The 14,860-nt window shown below is 39.5% G+C and overlaps 1 protein-coding gene across 11 annotated transcripts in view; it reads left to right on the top strand.

The window, feature by feature from the left end:
• ENOX1 (ecto-NOX disulfide-thiol exchanger 1) overlaps nt 1-14,860 on the top strand; it is a 545,438-nt gene that overhangs the window by 235,994 nt on the left and 294,584 nt on the right. The window contains exon 1 of one of the 11 annotated variants that reach the window (XM_039251545.1): nt 9,614-9,654. The exons of the other annotated variants lie outside the window; for them this stretch is intronic. The gene's annotated coding sequence lies outside the window, so the exon portion shown is untranslated. Of the gene's footprint in view, nt 1-9,613; nt 9,655-14,860 lie in introns of those variants that run through there. 11 annotated transcript variants of the gene reach the window in all.

The following is a 14,860-nucleotide window of genomic DNA, read 5'->3' as shown; positions in this document are numbered from 1 at the left end:
CAGCACAGAGCCTGACGTGGGGCCCGAACCCACAAACCATGAGATCATGACCTGAGCCAAAGTCGGATGCTTAACCGACTGAGCCACTCAGGCGCCCCCCCCCTTTTTTTTTTAATTTTCTTAACATTTATTCATTTGTGAGAGACAGAGTGAGTGAGGGAAGGACAGAGAGAAAGGGTGACACAGAATCTGAAGCAGGCTTCAGGCTCTGAGCTGGGGCTTGAACTCATAGACTGTGGACTGAGAGATCATGATCTAAGCTGAAGTTGGAGGCTGAACCGACTGAGCCACCCAGGTGCCCCAGTCTTTCAACTGAAGAATAAAATCCCTCCAGCTCCACAAATATATATGTCACTATAAATAGAGAAGTACTTTAATAGGCTTTTTGGATAATTGTGGATATAATTCTTTAACAGTTCACCAAAAACTCAAAAACTACATTGATTCTTTTTAAAGCTATAGCAGTTTTACCCAGTATTGCTTTTTTTTTTTTTTTAAATTGTAAAAGTTTATGTGTTTTTGAGAGACAGAGAGACAGGGCATGAGTGAGGAAGGGACAGAGAGAGAGAAAGAGAGAGAGAGAGAGATTCAGAATATGAAGCAGGCTCCATGCTCTGAGCTGTCAGCCCAGAGTCCGACACAGGGCTCGAGCCCAATAACTGTAAGATCATGACCTTAGCCGAAGTCAGACACTTAACTGACTGAGCCACTCAGATGCCCCAACCCACCATTTCTTTTGACTCACCAGTGCAAATGTCAACATGGTGAAAAAGGCAAATAACATTTTAACATTATTATGAAAATAGATTTGACTTCCCAGACCCAGAGAAAGGATCTCAGGGACACATAGTAGCCTGGAGACTCTACTTTAAGAATTGCTGTTAAGGAAGACCACCTTCAAATGCTGAAAAGAGTCCACGTGCACTGTTCAGCAATAAAGTGACAGAAATGTCCCATTTTTAAATAAAAATACAATCAGTAGAAAAACTTGAAAGTATATATCTAATTGTTAAACAATGGTAGTATCTTAGGATAGAAGAATTATAGGTAATTAATTTTCTTCTTTTTGTTTGTTTCATAGAATCTCCTACAGAAAGTATTTTGTAAGAGAACAAAGTTATTCTTTCAGTGTTTAGCATCTTAGAAGTCCAAATGCTTTGAAAACTTAAGCAAAATATAAAACCTCCTATAGTCACATTGCTCTAATAATACATTTTTAAAACATTTTATTGTGGTGGAGGAACACTTAACATAGATCTACCCTCTCAAAATTTTAAGTGCATAATACAGCATTGTTGACTACAAGCACAAAATTGTACCACAGATCTCTAGAGCTTATTTGTTTTTATTTCATGTTCATTTTCATTTTTATTTATCTGTATTTACATTTTGAATAGTGGTTTTCATAGAGTGATAGAAAATTCATTTTCCCACTTAACTCCTCTTTATGGCCAAGAAACTTTCATTATAAATATATATAAAATATTAGCATTCTAATTACTGGTACAAATTTTGGCTCATATGGAGATGAACTGGCTAATCTCAATGGTATCCAATGACATTAGTTAATGTAACTTCTTCCTAAAAAGAAGTAACAGTGTTTTGTCATTAACTAGGTTTAAAGAAATGTAATCATTACATTAATACTGTAATAATTTTAGATACTAGATTATGCTAATTTGATTTTAATGATTTAGCAAGCTTCTGTTTATTCCTAAAGGTTTAAAAATAGCCAAATAAACATTAATTTAGGAAGTTTTGTTTTTAATGTTATCGTCACTGTAACTATACTCTTAACTTTCAATCGTTCTCGATGTGGTTTATTCCACATACAATTCAGGGCTAATATGAAAGGATAACTGTTTGCAAATTCTGGTGTTGCATTATGTCTGCATGGGACAGATTTCTGCTGGTTGGCATCCAGCTACAACAATGTGCTAGGCCATGTAATTTTCATTTCTTAGCATCATTCGTATGATGCGCTCTACACAAGGGCACTTTAACACAGGCAGACTCTGCAGGGTCACTCCCAGGGGGCTTCCTATCAGAAGTGATAAGCAAGAAATAATTGAATGGCAGCACCTTTCCTTTGTTCAGCTTTAGTTCTTTTGGAGGAATTTTACTCTTCCTGTCTATCACAAAGTAAATCCCCCAGACATCTTGTCTACTCTGATTACGCACTTTAGTTCTTAACAATATCTATGTCAAGCTTGTTACCTCCATTGAAACAGATGATTTATGAAAACTGATGGGTATTGTTTGAGATACTGTGAACATTGGATGCTTTGTTTAGTTATTTCCTGTCTGCTCCAAAGTAGCCTTTGCTCACATACCACATGAAATATTAGATGAATATTAAAACATAACGTGCACACAGGAGAGTCATCCCAGCTTTAATAATTGATTCAGAGGGATCCTGAGTCACAGGCATTGTTGGCATCTAAACTCAGACTATTCCAGGTTGGACAACTTAGTGTGACAGCCATATTAGTGGTTCAGTTGGGGGCACCTGGGTGGCTCAGTCGGTTAAGCATCTGAATCTTGATTTCATCTCAGCTCATAATCTCAGGGTTCCTGGGATCGAGCCCCATGTGATGGTACAGAACCTGCTTGGGATTTTTCTCTCCATTTCTCTCTGCCCCCTCCCCATTCACATGAGTGTGTGCGTGCCCACTTGCTCTCTCGCTCTCTCTCAAAATAAATAAATAAACTTAAAAAAAAAAGATAACGTCACTAAGTTGAAGATAGACTTGTGTTTTGAGATTAAATGGATTGGCAGATTTCCAGCACAATGAAAAAAAAAATCTGTATAGCTAGGTACATCTTGAAAAAATTTCAGAACTCCTAGGATAAAGAAAAAAATTCGTTTGGAAAAAAAAAAAAAGACAACCTAAGAAAGAGAATTATGTTACCAGACTCATAACAAATTTGGAATTTCATATTAAAATAACAATGAAGAAATTTATATCCAAGAGAATGATAATATCATTGTTGGTGAATATGGGAAATTGGTATTCTCATGTATGTACTATAAGTGAAATTATACTAATTTAGTGCAGTGGTTTTGGAAGATAGTTTGGCAGCATATATTACTATTTAAAATACACATTACATTTGATCCAACAGTTCTACATTATCTATAGTAAGACAATAGTCCTGTGTATAGGAAGGGTGTGTACTACAGTGCACATTGTGCAAGAGGCAGGACTGGGCAAAGGCTGGGCAATGAGCATGATCTCATCATTATTTCATCATCTTCTGTACCACTTGAATAACTTGAATAATTTTGTTAAGTGCCCAAGAATTCAGAGGGAGAGTGGCTCCTGAAGTATGTCAGAAGCTACATCAAAAAAAAAAAAAAAAAAAAAAGATTATGCCTGATCTGTTGTGATAGGAAAGACATTCATATGATCAACAGAGAAAAGGTAGAGTTGAATCTTCCTTCTCCAAATTCAGGTAAATCAAAACAATATGTTTTGAGCTGAAAATAAGCTTAGAAAGTTTCAACCCCCAAGGAAGCCCTTTTGTAAAATTATGACAGAGTGAAAATTGGATTATAATGGAAGTCTATCTACTCTATAATTTTATGGTTTTCCAAACAGTGTATCATCTCACTTTGCATTGTGTTTACCTAATTAGATGTTTGAAATATGGAAAACAATATTTAGAAGAAAGCAGAGACATAGACTTTATGAGACTCAAATAGCATAAACAGAAAAGATAAATTCAGGTGTCTTTATATTTTAATCATACAAATAATAATCCTGGTGTGGAAAGTTAGCTGGCTCTCTTATTACTTTCTATCACTCAGGTTCTTTATCACATACAGAATGTCAGTTTTTTTCTTCTTGAAAGAGGCATCAGGCTACATTCAGTATCAGAAGATGAAACAAAAATATATTATTCCTAGATTTCTTCTCAGCTGGGCTGAAATTACCTATGTAATAAGCGCTACTTGCATAAAAGGGTTTAGAGATGGGGGTGCCAAAATCAAAATAAAAAATACCAAGCAAGTTCTCCTTTCCTTACGTAGCATACAGTAGAATTTTTAGAGGAGAAAAAGTCCATAACTAAGGGCTTATAGGGAGAAATATGGAATCGAGTGTAAATAGTTTGGTGGTCATTAAGTGACAAGAATTGCCTCTGGCATTGTGACATCATAACTGTGAAGCACACAGCAGGAAGTCTGGCACAAAATACCCAGCAAATCCTGGCTAATAGGATTTAAATTATTAATTTATTTCAGGAACTTCTATTGAATGTCTGTATGTGTCCATCCAGCACTGTGTGACAACTCAGGTGTGGGTCTGTGGGAGGGGCTGGGAACCAAGGTTGAGGGAGGCTGTCTTGCTGTGCCATTTTCTGAGGGCAAATAACTATTCCACGCGAAGAAGAAGGTAAAGAAAGCTGTGCGATGACTGGATGATTTGCGCCTTAGGACTTTGAACTGGTACCCATGAACTGTGGTATCTTTAATTTGGTGTAAACAAGGAGGTGGAAAGAAATTGTAATATATTCTTTTAGACTATAAAAGAACTTTAAATCCAAAACATTCTGCTAACCACAGTACTTTTCTTCTTTTTCTTGGCCTTCTAGTTCAAAGAACATTAAAATCTTATGTTTTTTCAATATTTTAGAAAAGTATGCCTTTCTATTATTACAAAGTATGAAACTCTCATTTAAAAACTTTTGTGCTTTTTAAAATTTGTCATTTTGGTTTTTTAAAGACAGAATAAAGAATGAAAACAATGGGTAAGAAACAAAGGCTTTCAAGTGCAAGATGTAGAGGTTTTAATTAAAGGATGATGAAAAAGTGACTAGTCCACCAAATCTTTAATAAAGCTAGTTAATTCTCCACTAATGCCATAGGAATTATGCTCTAGTGAGCTGGGACATTTTATCCATAATCAGGCAACATTATGTGCTTTTAATTAACAGTTGTACTTCCATTTGTGGGCCACTATTGAAAGAAAAGTGATACCAAATAGGATCCTACATCGTTTTGTAATCATCCTCAGAAAGACTGCATAGACCATGTTGTTTGCTAAGAATTGCATGGGTCAAACAGAGGCACCATCTCTCTTCTCTAGGCGTACAAAATAAATTATGAACTGGTTAAGAGGACTAATCAACTCAAGGAATTAAAAATAAACCATATTTAGCAACTCTAAATGATCAATGATTCTTTATGAATCATACATCTATGATAAAGGATTAATACCCAGAATATACAAAGAACCCCTACAACTCAACAACAACAATAAAAAACAGACAACCCAACTTCAAAAGTGAGCAAAGGACTTGAATAGACATTTCTCCAAAAAAAGATGTACAAATGGCCAACAGGTATATGAAAGATGCTCAGTATCACTATTCATGAGAGAAATGCAAATCAAAACCAAATGAGCTACGTCCTCACACCCCTTAGGATGACTCCTATCCAAAAAACAGAAAATGACAAGCATTGGTGAGGATGGGGAGGAATTGGAACACTTGCTCACTGCTGGTAGGAATACAAAATGATGCAGCTGCTATGGAAAACAGCATGGCAGATGCTCAAAAAAAGTAAAAATAGAATTACCATATGATCCAACAATTCTACTTCTGGGTGTGTATCCAAAAGAATTTAAAACAGGGTCTCAAAGAGATATTTGTACACTCATGATCATGACAGCTTTATTCACAAAAGCCAAAAGGAGGAAGCCACCCAGTTGTCCGTTGATGGGGTGAATGGGTAAACAAAACATGGTATACGCATACAGTGTGATATTATTCAGCCTGAAAAAGGGAGAAAATTCTGACACAACATGAATGAACCTTGACATTATGCTAAGTGAAATAAGCCAGTCACAAACAAGGCAAATACTGTATGAGTCCACCTGTATAAGATACCTAGAGGAGTCAACTTCACGGAAACAGAAGGTAGAATAGTGGTTTCCAGGGACTGGTGGTGGGAGAAATGGGGAGTTCTTCTTCAATAGGAACAAAGTTTTAGTTTCGCAAAATGAGGAGAGTTTCCGAGATAGAGGATGGTGATGGTGGCACAACAATGTGAATGTACTTAATGCCACTGAACTGTACATGGAAAATGGTTAAAACAGTAAATTTTATGTGCATTTTATCACAATTAAATGTTTTAATTATATGTACTTTGACATTGAGTGTGAAAGTGTAGTTGATGAAATGAGGGCTTTAAGAACAAAACCAAATTTTTCCTTTTCTTTCCTTTCTGATATTGATCAGACATCTTCTAAGTGTCTGTATTATTCTTGACACTCGGGATACTGGGTTAAAAACAAAATTACAGTTCAGAACTCATGTTGCTGAATAACTCAGGACAGCAGAACCAGATAGTAAACGTATCAACAAAAGTATATATAATTGAATTTCAGGTGATAATATGACGAAAAATAAATAAATCAGGGTAAAGAAAGAGAAATGGAAGCACTATTTTTTAAAATGTTAAAGGGTTTATGTCAGAGAGAGAGAGAGAGCACGTGTGCATGCACAAATGAAGGAGGGACAGAGAGAGAGGGACAGAGGATCTGAAGTGGGATCTATGCTGACAGCAGCGAGCCTGATGTGGGGCTCAAGCTCACAAACCATGAGATCAGTTGGACACTCAATCTACTGAGTCACCCAGGCACCCCTAGAAGGACTGTTTTAAATAAGACGGTTCAGTAAGACCCCTATGAAGACGTGACATTTAAACAGAAATCTGAATGAAAAGAACAAATGTATCCATGCAGGTATCTGGGTGGGGGGGAGAGATTATTCCAGGTGGAGGAACCAGCACATACAAACTGGAATGTGCTCGATGTGCTTGAACAGCAAAGAATCCAGGGAGCTGGAGCAGAGTGAGCTGAGCAAGAGGGGGAAAGTGGCCATACTTCTGCCCACCACGATGGGGACGCTGAGTGAAATACATGTCAAGGGTGGGGGACAAGAGGTTGGAACCTGATTATTCAGCAAAAGCACTAGGCAAAAGTGCTTGTCCGTGAAAGCATCTAGAGAATGTGGGCAGTTTGGCAGGTGATGAGTTTGAAATATCTCTGTGAGGACTGTGGGGTAGGAACATAAACCTGATCACAGCTGGATTTGTCAGTATCAAAACAAGGAGTTAGAAAGAAGGCTTGCAATTAACTACAGGGGTCTGAAGGCTGGGACTATGTGAGGAAGGCAGCTGAGTGTCTCAGATAGTTTCTAGAGCCTTATACTGTGGCCATGGCCATGGAGGATGGAAAGCAAGGGACAGATTCCATAGGAACTATGAAGAAAGAAAGGGGACAGATTACTTGGTTAGAACCTCTGAGTTAAGAACAGTAATGGATTTTTTTTTTAAGGTAAGGGTAGCATCTTCTGATTGTGGTATTCCGTGCCACTTCACTTGCACACCTACATCTGGTGTCAAGCAAATCTGGTAGTTAAGTGGCTGCACATTCCGTGCTGATGATAGTCACACCAGAGCCAGAGCCATTGATTGATGACTGGTGCTCAGTGGTTACATTTCCCTTCTCTGGAGCCAGAATGATGCCTCAAAGATCAAGTCATTCTGTTATCATCTACCATGGAGGCCTCAGAAGCTACTTGGAGGGTGAAGGATATCTGAGGCACTGAAGGGACAGGGTCCCTGATCACTTCTATCAGGGCAACTCTGCATATGTCCAAAGATACTGCTTCCTTGAAAGATATTGCTTGAAAATAGTTTTGCTGCGAAGTCACCATTGTTGTTCACAATCCTTGTCCGTCGGATGAGAACACAGACTGTGAGAAAATAAGTGATTTGCCTTCTTCAGATATTGTGTTCATTCTCGTCCTTCTTGCTCTTATAATCATCTGTTCTCTTTTCCACTTTCATAGCTACGGCAGATTCTCAAAAGAATTTTACCCTTGTAATCTTACCGCCAGACTCTGCAGTAATTAGGACAGATATATCAACCATCATTTGAAAAATAAGAACCCAGATTTCCTTAGAACTAGACCCCATTCTTGAGAACTGCATCCAGGATGGGGCCATGGAACTTGGGTTTGTAATATGTATCTCAGATGGTTCTGATGCAGGGAGTCCCGAGGCCACATTATGAGAATAACCAAACTCAATTCTTTGGTGAAGGAATAAACCTAGCAGTGGGTGGGTCAGGAATTACTGAACTTTGTGGATGAAAGACAGAGATCAAAATGACTCACCTGAGGATGCCCCATTACTATGATGTGTTTAAGACCCAAATTCTATGCTTTTTTTTTTCCCTGTAAAACCATTGCTTCCCAAATTCAGGTCCACAGAACAGTGATTTTTCATACTGGCTTTTTTTCTGTGATCCTTAGTGAAATGAGGAAAATGTGGGATAGCATTGTGCTTTATCAAGAATCTCCACTTGGGGCACCCTGTGTGGCTCAGTTGCTTAAGCGGCTGACTTCAGCTCAGGTCATGATCTCACAGTTCGTGGATTAGAGTCCCACTTCAGGCTCTGTGCTGATGGCTCAGACCCTGGAGCCTGCTTCAGATTCTGTGTCTCCCTCTCTCTTTGCCCCTCCCCCGCTCTCACTCTGTCCCTCTCTCTCTTTCAAATATAAATAATAAACATTAAAACAAGAAAAGAATCTCCATTTATGTTGAGATTCTGTCCTTCCAAAAGTCTTCAGTATTAAAATATCTCCTCTTAAAATTTTTTTCAACGTGTACATAAAATATCCCTTGTTTTATGACATGATGGTAATTGTATGTCGTTTTTTTGTTTGTTTTGTTTTGTTTTACTGGCATGAAATCGACAAATCTGGATACCTGTGCATTAAAGCCCAGTGGGTCTACCTGAACAGAAAGCATGAGACAAACAGTGGAACACTACCCTTCAAGCCCCCACACCCTCTCCGGGCTGCCCGGCAGGACCTCCAGAACACTAAGTGAAAACCACTGACATGGTGGAAAGTGTAGCAGATTCGGAGTTGCGAGACCTCTAATTTTACACTCTATCATTAATTAGCCCTGTGACTTGAGCAAGTCACTTTATTTCTCTGGGCCTGTATCATCATCAAAGATTCTATGTGCTTAAGGATAAATTTCTATATTTTGAAATAAGGGAATTATTAAAAAGGATTAGTGGTTATTTTCCTTCATTATGAGTAATTCACCAACTCTACCATATTTGTGGGAAATGACTAATACATTTTTTTATTAAGCCTAGTACACAAAAATCTCATTAAGCCAACACTGGCTTACCCAGAGTGATACTTAATTCAAAGCAATTGCTATTCCCTAGTAATCTAGATCTCTGTGGTTTAGTAGTGAAAATATTGAATTATCTGAATCTACTTAACACAAGACTCATTTTTTTTCCATTTCCCTATTTCTAAATAGTTTCCCCTCATACTTCACACTGAGTGCTGTATGTCAATGAGCATCATTCTCTGTCTTACCAGAAGCTAGACCCATTTTGACATCCATGGTTGTGCTCAAATACTCTGGTCCCCAGATCTTCAGATACTTAGGATTTGATGATTCTATGCAGTCAGTCTCTGTTCTTTCATAAATGCTTCTGTGCCCCATCAGCTTTAACACTCACGTTATCATTTGGGGGAGCTCTCTTGCAGCATTTATTTTATTTTTTCTCCGATTCAACAAGCATGGAGTGATGTGCACTACTTGCCGAACAGTGGGTAAGGTCTTGAGGACACGGGGAAGAGAAGTTGGGTGGGGGGGCCACCCCCTGGTGGGAGCTGGATCACTGGCCCCAGATCAGATATTAAGCAAACTGAGATGAGCCTCTGGCAGCAGTCTCTGGACAGTCCGGGCTGCTTCTCTACAAAGCTTGTACACTCCTACACACTGTGCCTCATCTCAGTCGGTTGTACCCAGATATGTCCCCTAAGGGTGGCTAGCACGTTGTTCTAAAATCGATAGCAAATGTTTTCAATTGCTCATGTCAGTAAAAACACTGGAGTTCATCAGCTTGTGTCTTTCATAATGTACCTATAAAATACAGAATTCACTTGTTCTCTTACAGAAAAAAAAAAGCCTGTTTCCAGGCAGGGTACCTGTACTAGTCAGTGTACTTCCTGCAAAAGGTCTAGACAAAAGTCAGCTCCAAAGGAAAGAGTGGACCAGGGCATATTCTTCTGGGGTTTGTTTGGAAAATAGTGATATATTCTCATGTTTCCCTTTGCTAAGGAAAAACGTCTCTGGCAAAGTATACATACATTACCAAATTCCTAGAAGTCTATACATGAGAGTTTCCTTCTTTTCTATCCTCCTTTCTGTCTCCTTCCTTCCCTCCTTCCCATTCTAATCAGCGAGCTATTGTTTCTATAGTTGGAGGTCAATGAGGAGCGACAGAGTGAATGAGTGGGCTCTTCTGAATGAGACCCACCTTCTCTCCACATCTGGCAGCCTGAGTAATTTCAGAGAGCCAAATCATCTGAGTAGTTATGTTTTTCTACAGTGAGATACTTGACATCAAATTCTATTTTAAAAACAGCATCTGATAGGTGTAATTAAAGCCTTACGGCTAATCTCTGTACACACTGCATCCCTCTTTTGCTTCCTCTCTAACATCATCCACCAAGCTTTGTCTCCTGTTCTCTCGTGAACAGGACATGAGAGTTTTTGGACTCATGCTGGGGTGTGAGTCCTAACTCCACCACGTATTAGCCATGGCCGTGGGCAATCTAGCCTCACTTCCTTCATCTGTTAAAATGAAGATAGTCAAACCTGTCACAGGGCTGTAGAAAATAAATAAGGTTGGGGCACCTGGGTGGCTCAGTCAGTTAAGCATCCGACTTCAGCTCAGGTCATGATCTCATGGTGGGGTTCAAGCCCCACATCGGGCTCTGTGCTGACAGCCAGCTCAGAGCCTGGAGCCTATTTCACACTCTGTGTCTCCCTCTCTTTCTGACCCTCCCCTGTTCACGCTGTTTCTCTCTTTCTCTCTCTCTCTCTCAGAAATAAATAAAAAACATTAAAAAAATAAAATAAATAAAATAAAAAATAAACAAGGTAGCCAGTAAGTTGGTTTTCCCTCCTTTTCTCTTACCTTGTATAATTATAAGTGAGAGAAGGGTTGTGACTGCTTTCTTTCTAAGGTGTGGCTAGTAGATGCAGCCTTTATATTTTAACTCTCTGAATTAATATCATGTGTGTTTTTTTTTTTAAATAGGGAAGATCTCCTGTTGAATTTAGAAATGATGTGAAAACCCTCTGCAAATAAATAAATAAGGGGAGAAAATGTAGGTTTCTGAATTGGAGAAAATCATTTAATTTTGATTCAAGTTCACATATTGTGATAATATCTTATGTCTATGTAAAGAAATATGGTAGTTTAGAATTCTTATACTAGATCTTTTTTTTAATGTTTTATTTATTTCTGAGAGAGAGAGAAAGAGAGAGAGAGTTAAACAACGTGAGCAGGGGATGGTCAGAGAGAGAGGGAGACACAGAATCTGAAGCAGGCTCCAGGCTCTGAACTAGCTATCAGCACAGAGCCCGACATGGGGCTTGAACCCATGAACCATGAGATATGACCTGAGCCAAAGTTGGATGCTTAACCGACTGAGCCACCCAGGTGCCCCTATACTAGATCTATAAAACTAAATCTCTAGGGGCACCTGGGTGGCTCAGTCAGTTGAGTGTCTGACTTCAACTTGGGTCATCATCTCATGGTTCATGGGTTAGAGCCCCATGTCAGGCTCTGTGCTGACAGTTCAGAGGCTTCTTCGGATTCTATGTCACCCTCTCTGCCTCTTCCCCACTCATGCTCTGTCTCCCTCTGTCTCTCAAAAATAAATAAAACATTTAAAAAATTAAAAAATAATTAAAAAAACTAAGTCTCTAAAGAATGGGTATATGCAGTTACGGTTGGAGATTATCTTTGGAAAAGCATGGAACTCTGCCATGTTCTATGTGTTATATGTTATCTATGTGTTATAGCTGTGCGCTTCCCCTTTAAATGTGGTCTATTGTCACTGCTCATCTTCTAAGGTGTTTGCTAAAGCACTTGGCCATTTGGGGCTCCTCTCTGGTGATTCCCACAACTCTACTTTCACCAGGTCACATTTTTCTTTTATTATCCAATACAAAAATGCCACACTGAAGAGGTTTCACAGTTTAAAATATTCATTAGCTGTCTTAGCTTAATAAATTATTGGGTTTTTGTTTGTTTGTTTGTTTGTTTGTTTTGCTTTGTTTTGATCCTGATGTCTAAGGAGAAAGTGAGTTCATGAAAGGATTGCCTTTCATGACAGTTGGTGCCCGGGGTGAACCTGCTCCTATGATTACTTGGTTCCTGACAGAGCCTTCCTCATCCCTACCTTTCTTTTGAGCCTGACCCTGGCCTCTTTCTGCCCACACAGCATGCTGCCTGATATCATTTCCTTGACCTCAAAAGCCCTATGAGGGGTAAGATGCTGTCTTTTCATTTTTAGACCCCACCCAGCTAGTTTCTTACACATAGGAGATAAGTCACTATTTGTTAGTAATTATTTTAGTCTGTGTAGGCTGCTATAACATAAATAACATAGCATTGGCTGGCTTATAAACCACAGAAATGTGTTCCTCACAGTTCTGGAGGCTGGACAGCCCAAGATCAAGGCACTGGCAAATTCTGTGTGTAGTGAGGGCCCATTTTCTATTGTCTTTTCACTGTACCCTCACATGGCAGAGGAGCAGGGGATCTTTCTTTGATGAGGGCACCAATCTTTTTTTTTTTAATGTTTTATTTATTTCTGAGAGATAGAGAGACAGCATGAGCAGGGGAGGGTCAGAGAAAGAGGGAGACACAGAATCCGAAACAGTCTCCAGGCTCTGAACTGGCTGTCCGCACAGAGCCTGATGGGGGGCTTGAACCCACGAACCTTGAGATCATGACCTGAGCCGGTCGGACGCCCAATCGACTGAGCCACCCAGGTGCCCCAAGGGCACCAATCTTACTTATGAGAGCCTTGCTTTTCCTGATGTAGGCACTTGCATAGGCCCCACCTCTTAATACCGTCACAGTGAGCATCAGGTTTCAACTTAACAAATTTTGGAGAGGCACAAACATTCAGACCATAGCAGGTATTACAGAACTTTTTAAGAATTTAAATAAACTATAGTTGTAAAATTCTGTAAAAAACTGCCTTTTACTTTAGAAAACTTACTAGTAAGATAATTGGAACATGAAGATAATGTGTACGTGCATGGTGACCATTATATTTAAGGGAATATAAAGAATAACCAGAGACAATATCAGCGAAGAATCTTCTAGCAAAGGTTGCTGGAGAGTAGCTCTAGAAGTTGCTTCTGACCTACTGTGGGAGAATTAGTAAAAGATGGGTATTGTCCAGGGTCATTGTGATGAAATCAGATCACTAAGGTGGGGGAACAGCTTAGTGAATTAGTAATTAACTAAGAATTAGTAACTGCTTTAAAAAAGCATTGGGCTACGTGCTCTGTAGGGTTTTCAGAACATGAAGATGGATTAGGTTCCTATTCATTCAGGAAGCTCATAGCTCAGTGGGGAGGCAGACACATTATTAGGCACTCAAAGACAGTGTAAACATTCAGGGATGGTGATATCGTGCATATCATTGGGGGCCTAGGTTCCACTGAACCCAGTGGAGGTCTGAATCCATTCCTCTAATCTAAGTCAAAGGCATGGAGTGAAAAGGTGGCTTGTATAGAAGACAAAGGCATTGGGTATGAGTGTGGGACTGCCAAGGGGATGGGTTATGGCACAAGTCAGATCATATGGGATGAAGTATTCCTTGAACTTCCTGTGCTTGGTTCTGCTTCCTTCTACTGACTGCCTACCTCCTCTCTCCAAGGCCTGCTTCAAGGATCTGCTTTGTGGTCTGGGATCTCCTGGTCTTTGCTTACCTAGGCCCATTTGTCTGGGTGCCAACCCAAGAGTCCAATATAGGCTTTCTTCTAGGTGCAGTGGGAAAATGGAGATGAATTTATAATGGTCTTAGAGCTGGATCCTGGTAAATCCTGGAGAGTGTGTGCAAACAGGTATTGGGGGCAGCTGGAGCTGAGGCAAGTACAGAGACAGGAAATGGAAGAAATGGTCAAAGTGGTGGTCAGTCAGGCTATATAGATAGGTTGAAGTTTTGTTGTGAGGCCAGAAAATCTGTTCCGTATTAGTAGGCAGGTAAGTTTTTTTTCTTTTTTAATTGGCATATGATTAATGCAGTGCTGTAAGATAATGGGTCAGAGGTGACATATAGGATAGATGGTTAGATTGGGAGAAACACACACATGTGTTAAGTAATGTTATTTACTTTAATTTACTCTGTTTCACTTGTCTTCATATGAATTAATATGCATCATGGGGTGCCTGGGTGGCTCAGTTGGTTAAGCTTCCCACTCGATTTTGGTTCAGGTAATGATGTCATGGTTTGTGAGATCAAGACCCCATGTTGGGCTCTACAGTGACAGTGCAGAGCCTGCTTGGGGTTCTCTCTCTGTCTCTCTTTGTGCCTCCTCACCTCTCTCAAAATAAATATGTAGAACTTAAAAAAAATGCATCTCAGTTGTCCTGACAATACCTTTTAGGGAAACTTTAGCACAAAGATACCTAACTAATAGGAATGACATGGTTATGCGCATATGTGGAGCTAGTACCCAGGGTTTTTGTGTTCTCCATCCATGTTCTCTTTAGGCCCCCAGTATTCATATTCAGTGGAAAGGAAATAAGATTTGGCACAGATTCTTTTTTTTTTTTTAATTTTTTAATGTTTTATTTTAGAGAGAGAAACAGAGTATGTGCAGGGGAGGGGCAGAGAGAGAGAGGGAAACACAGAAGAAGGCTCCAAGCTCTGAGCTGTCAGCACAGAGCCCGATGTGGGGCTCGAACTCATGAGCCGCGAGATCCTGACCTGAGCCAAAGTT

Source organism: Hyaena hyaena, unplaced genomic scaffold (genome assembly GCF_003009895.1).
Source record: "Hyaena hyaena isolate Hyena2069 unplaced genomic scaffold, ASM300989v1 scaffold_394, whole genome shotgun sequence".
Lineage (NCBI taxonomy): Eukaryota > Metazoa > Chordata > Mammalia > Carnivora > Hyaenidae > Hyaena > Hyaena hyaena.
This window is presented reverse-complemented; position numbering and strand designations above follow the sequence as displayed.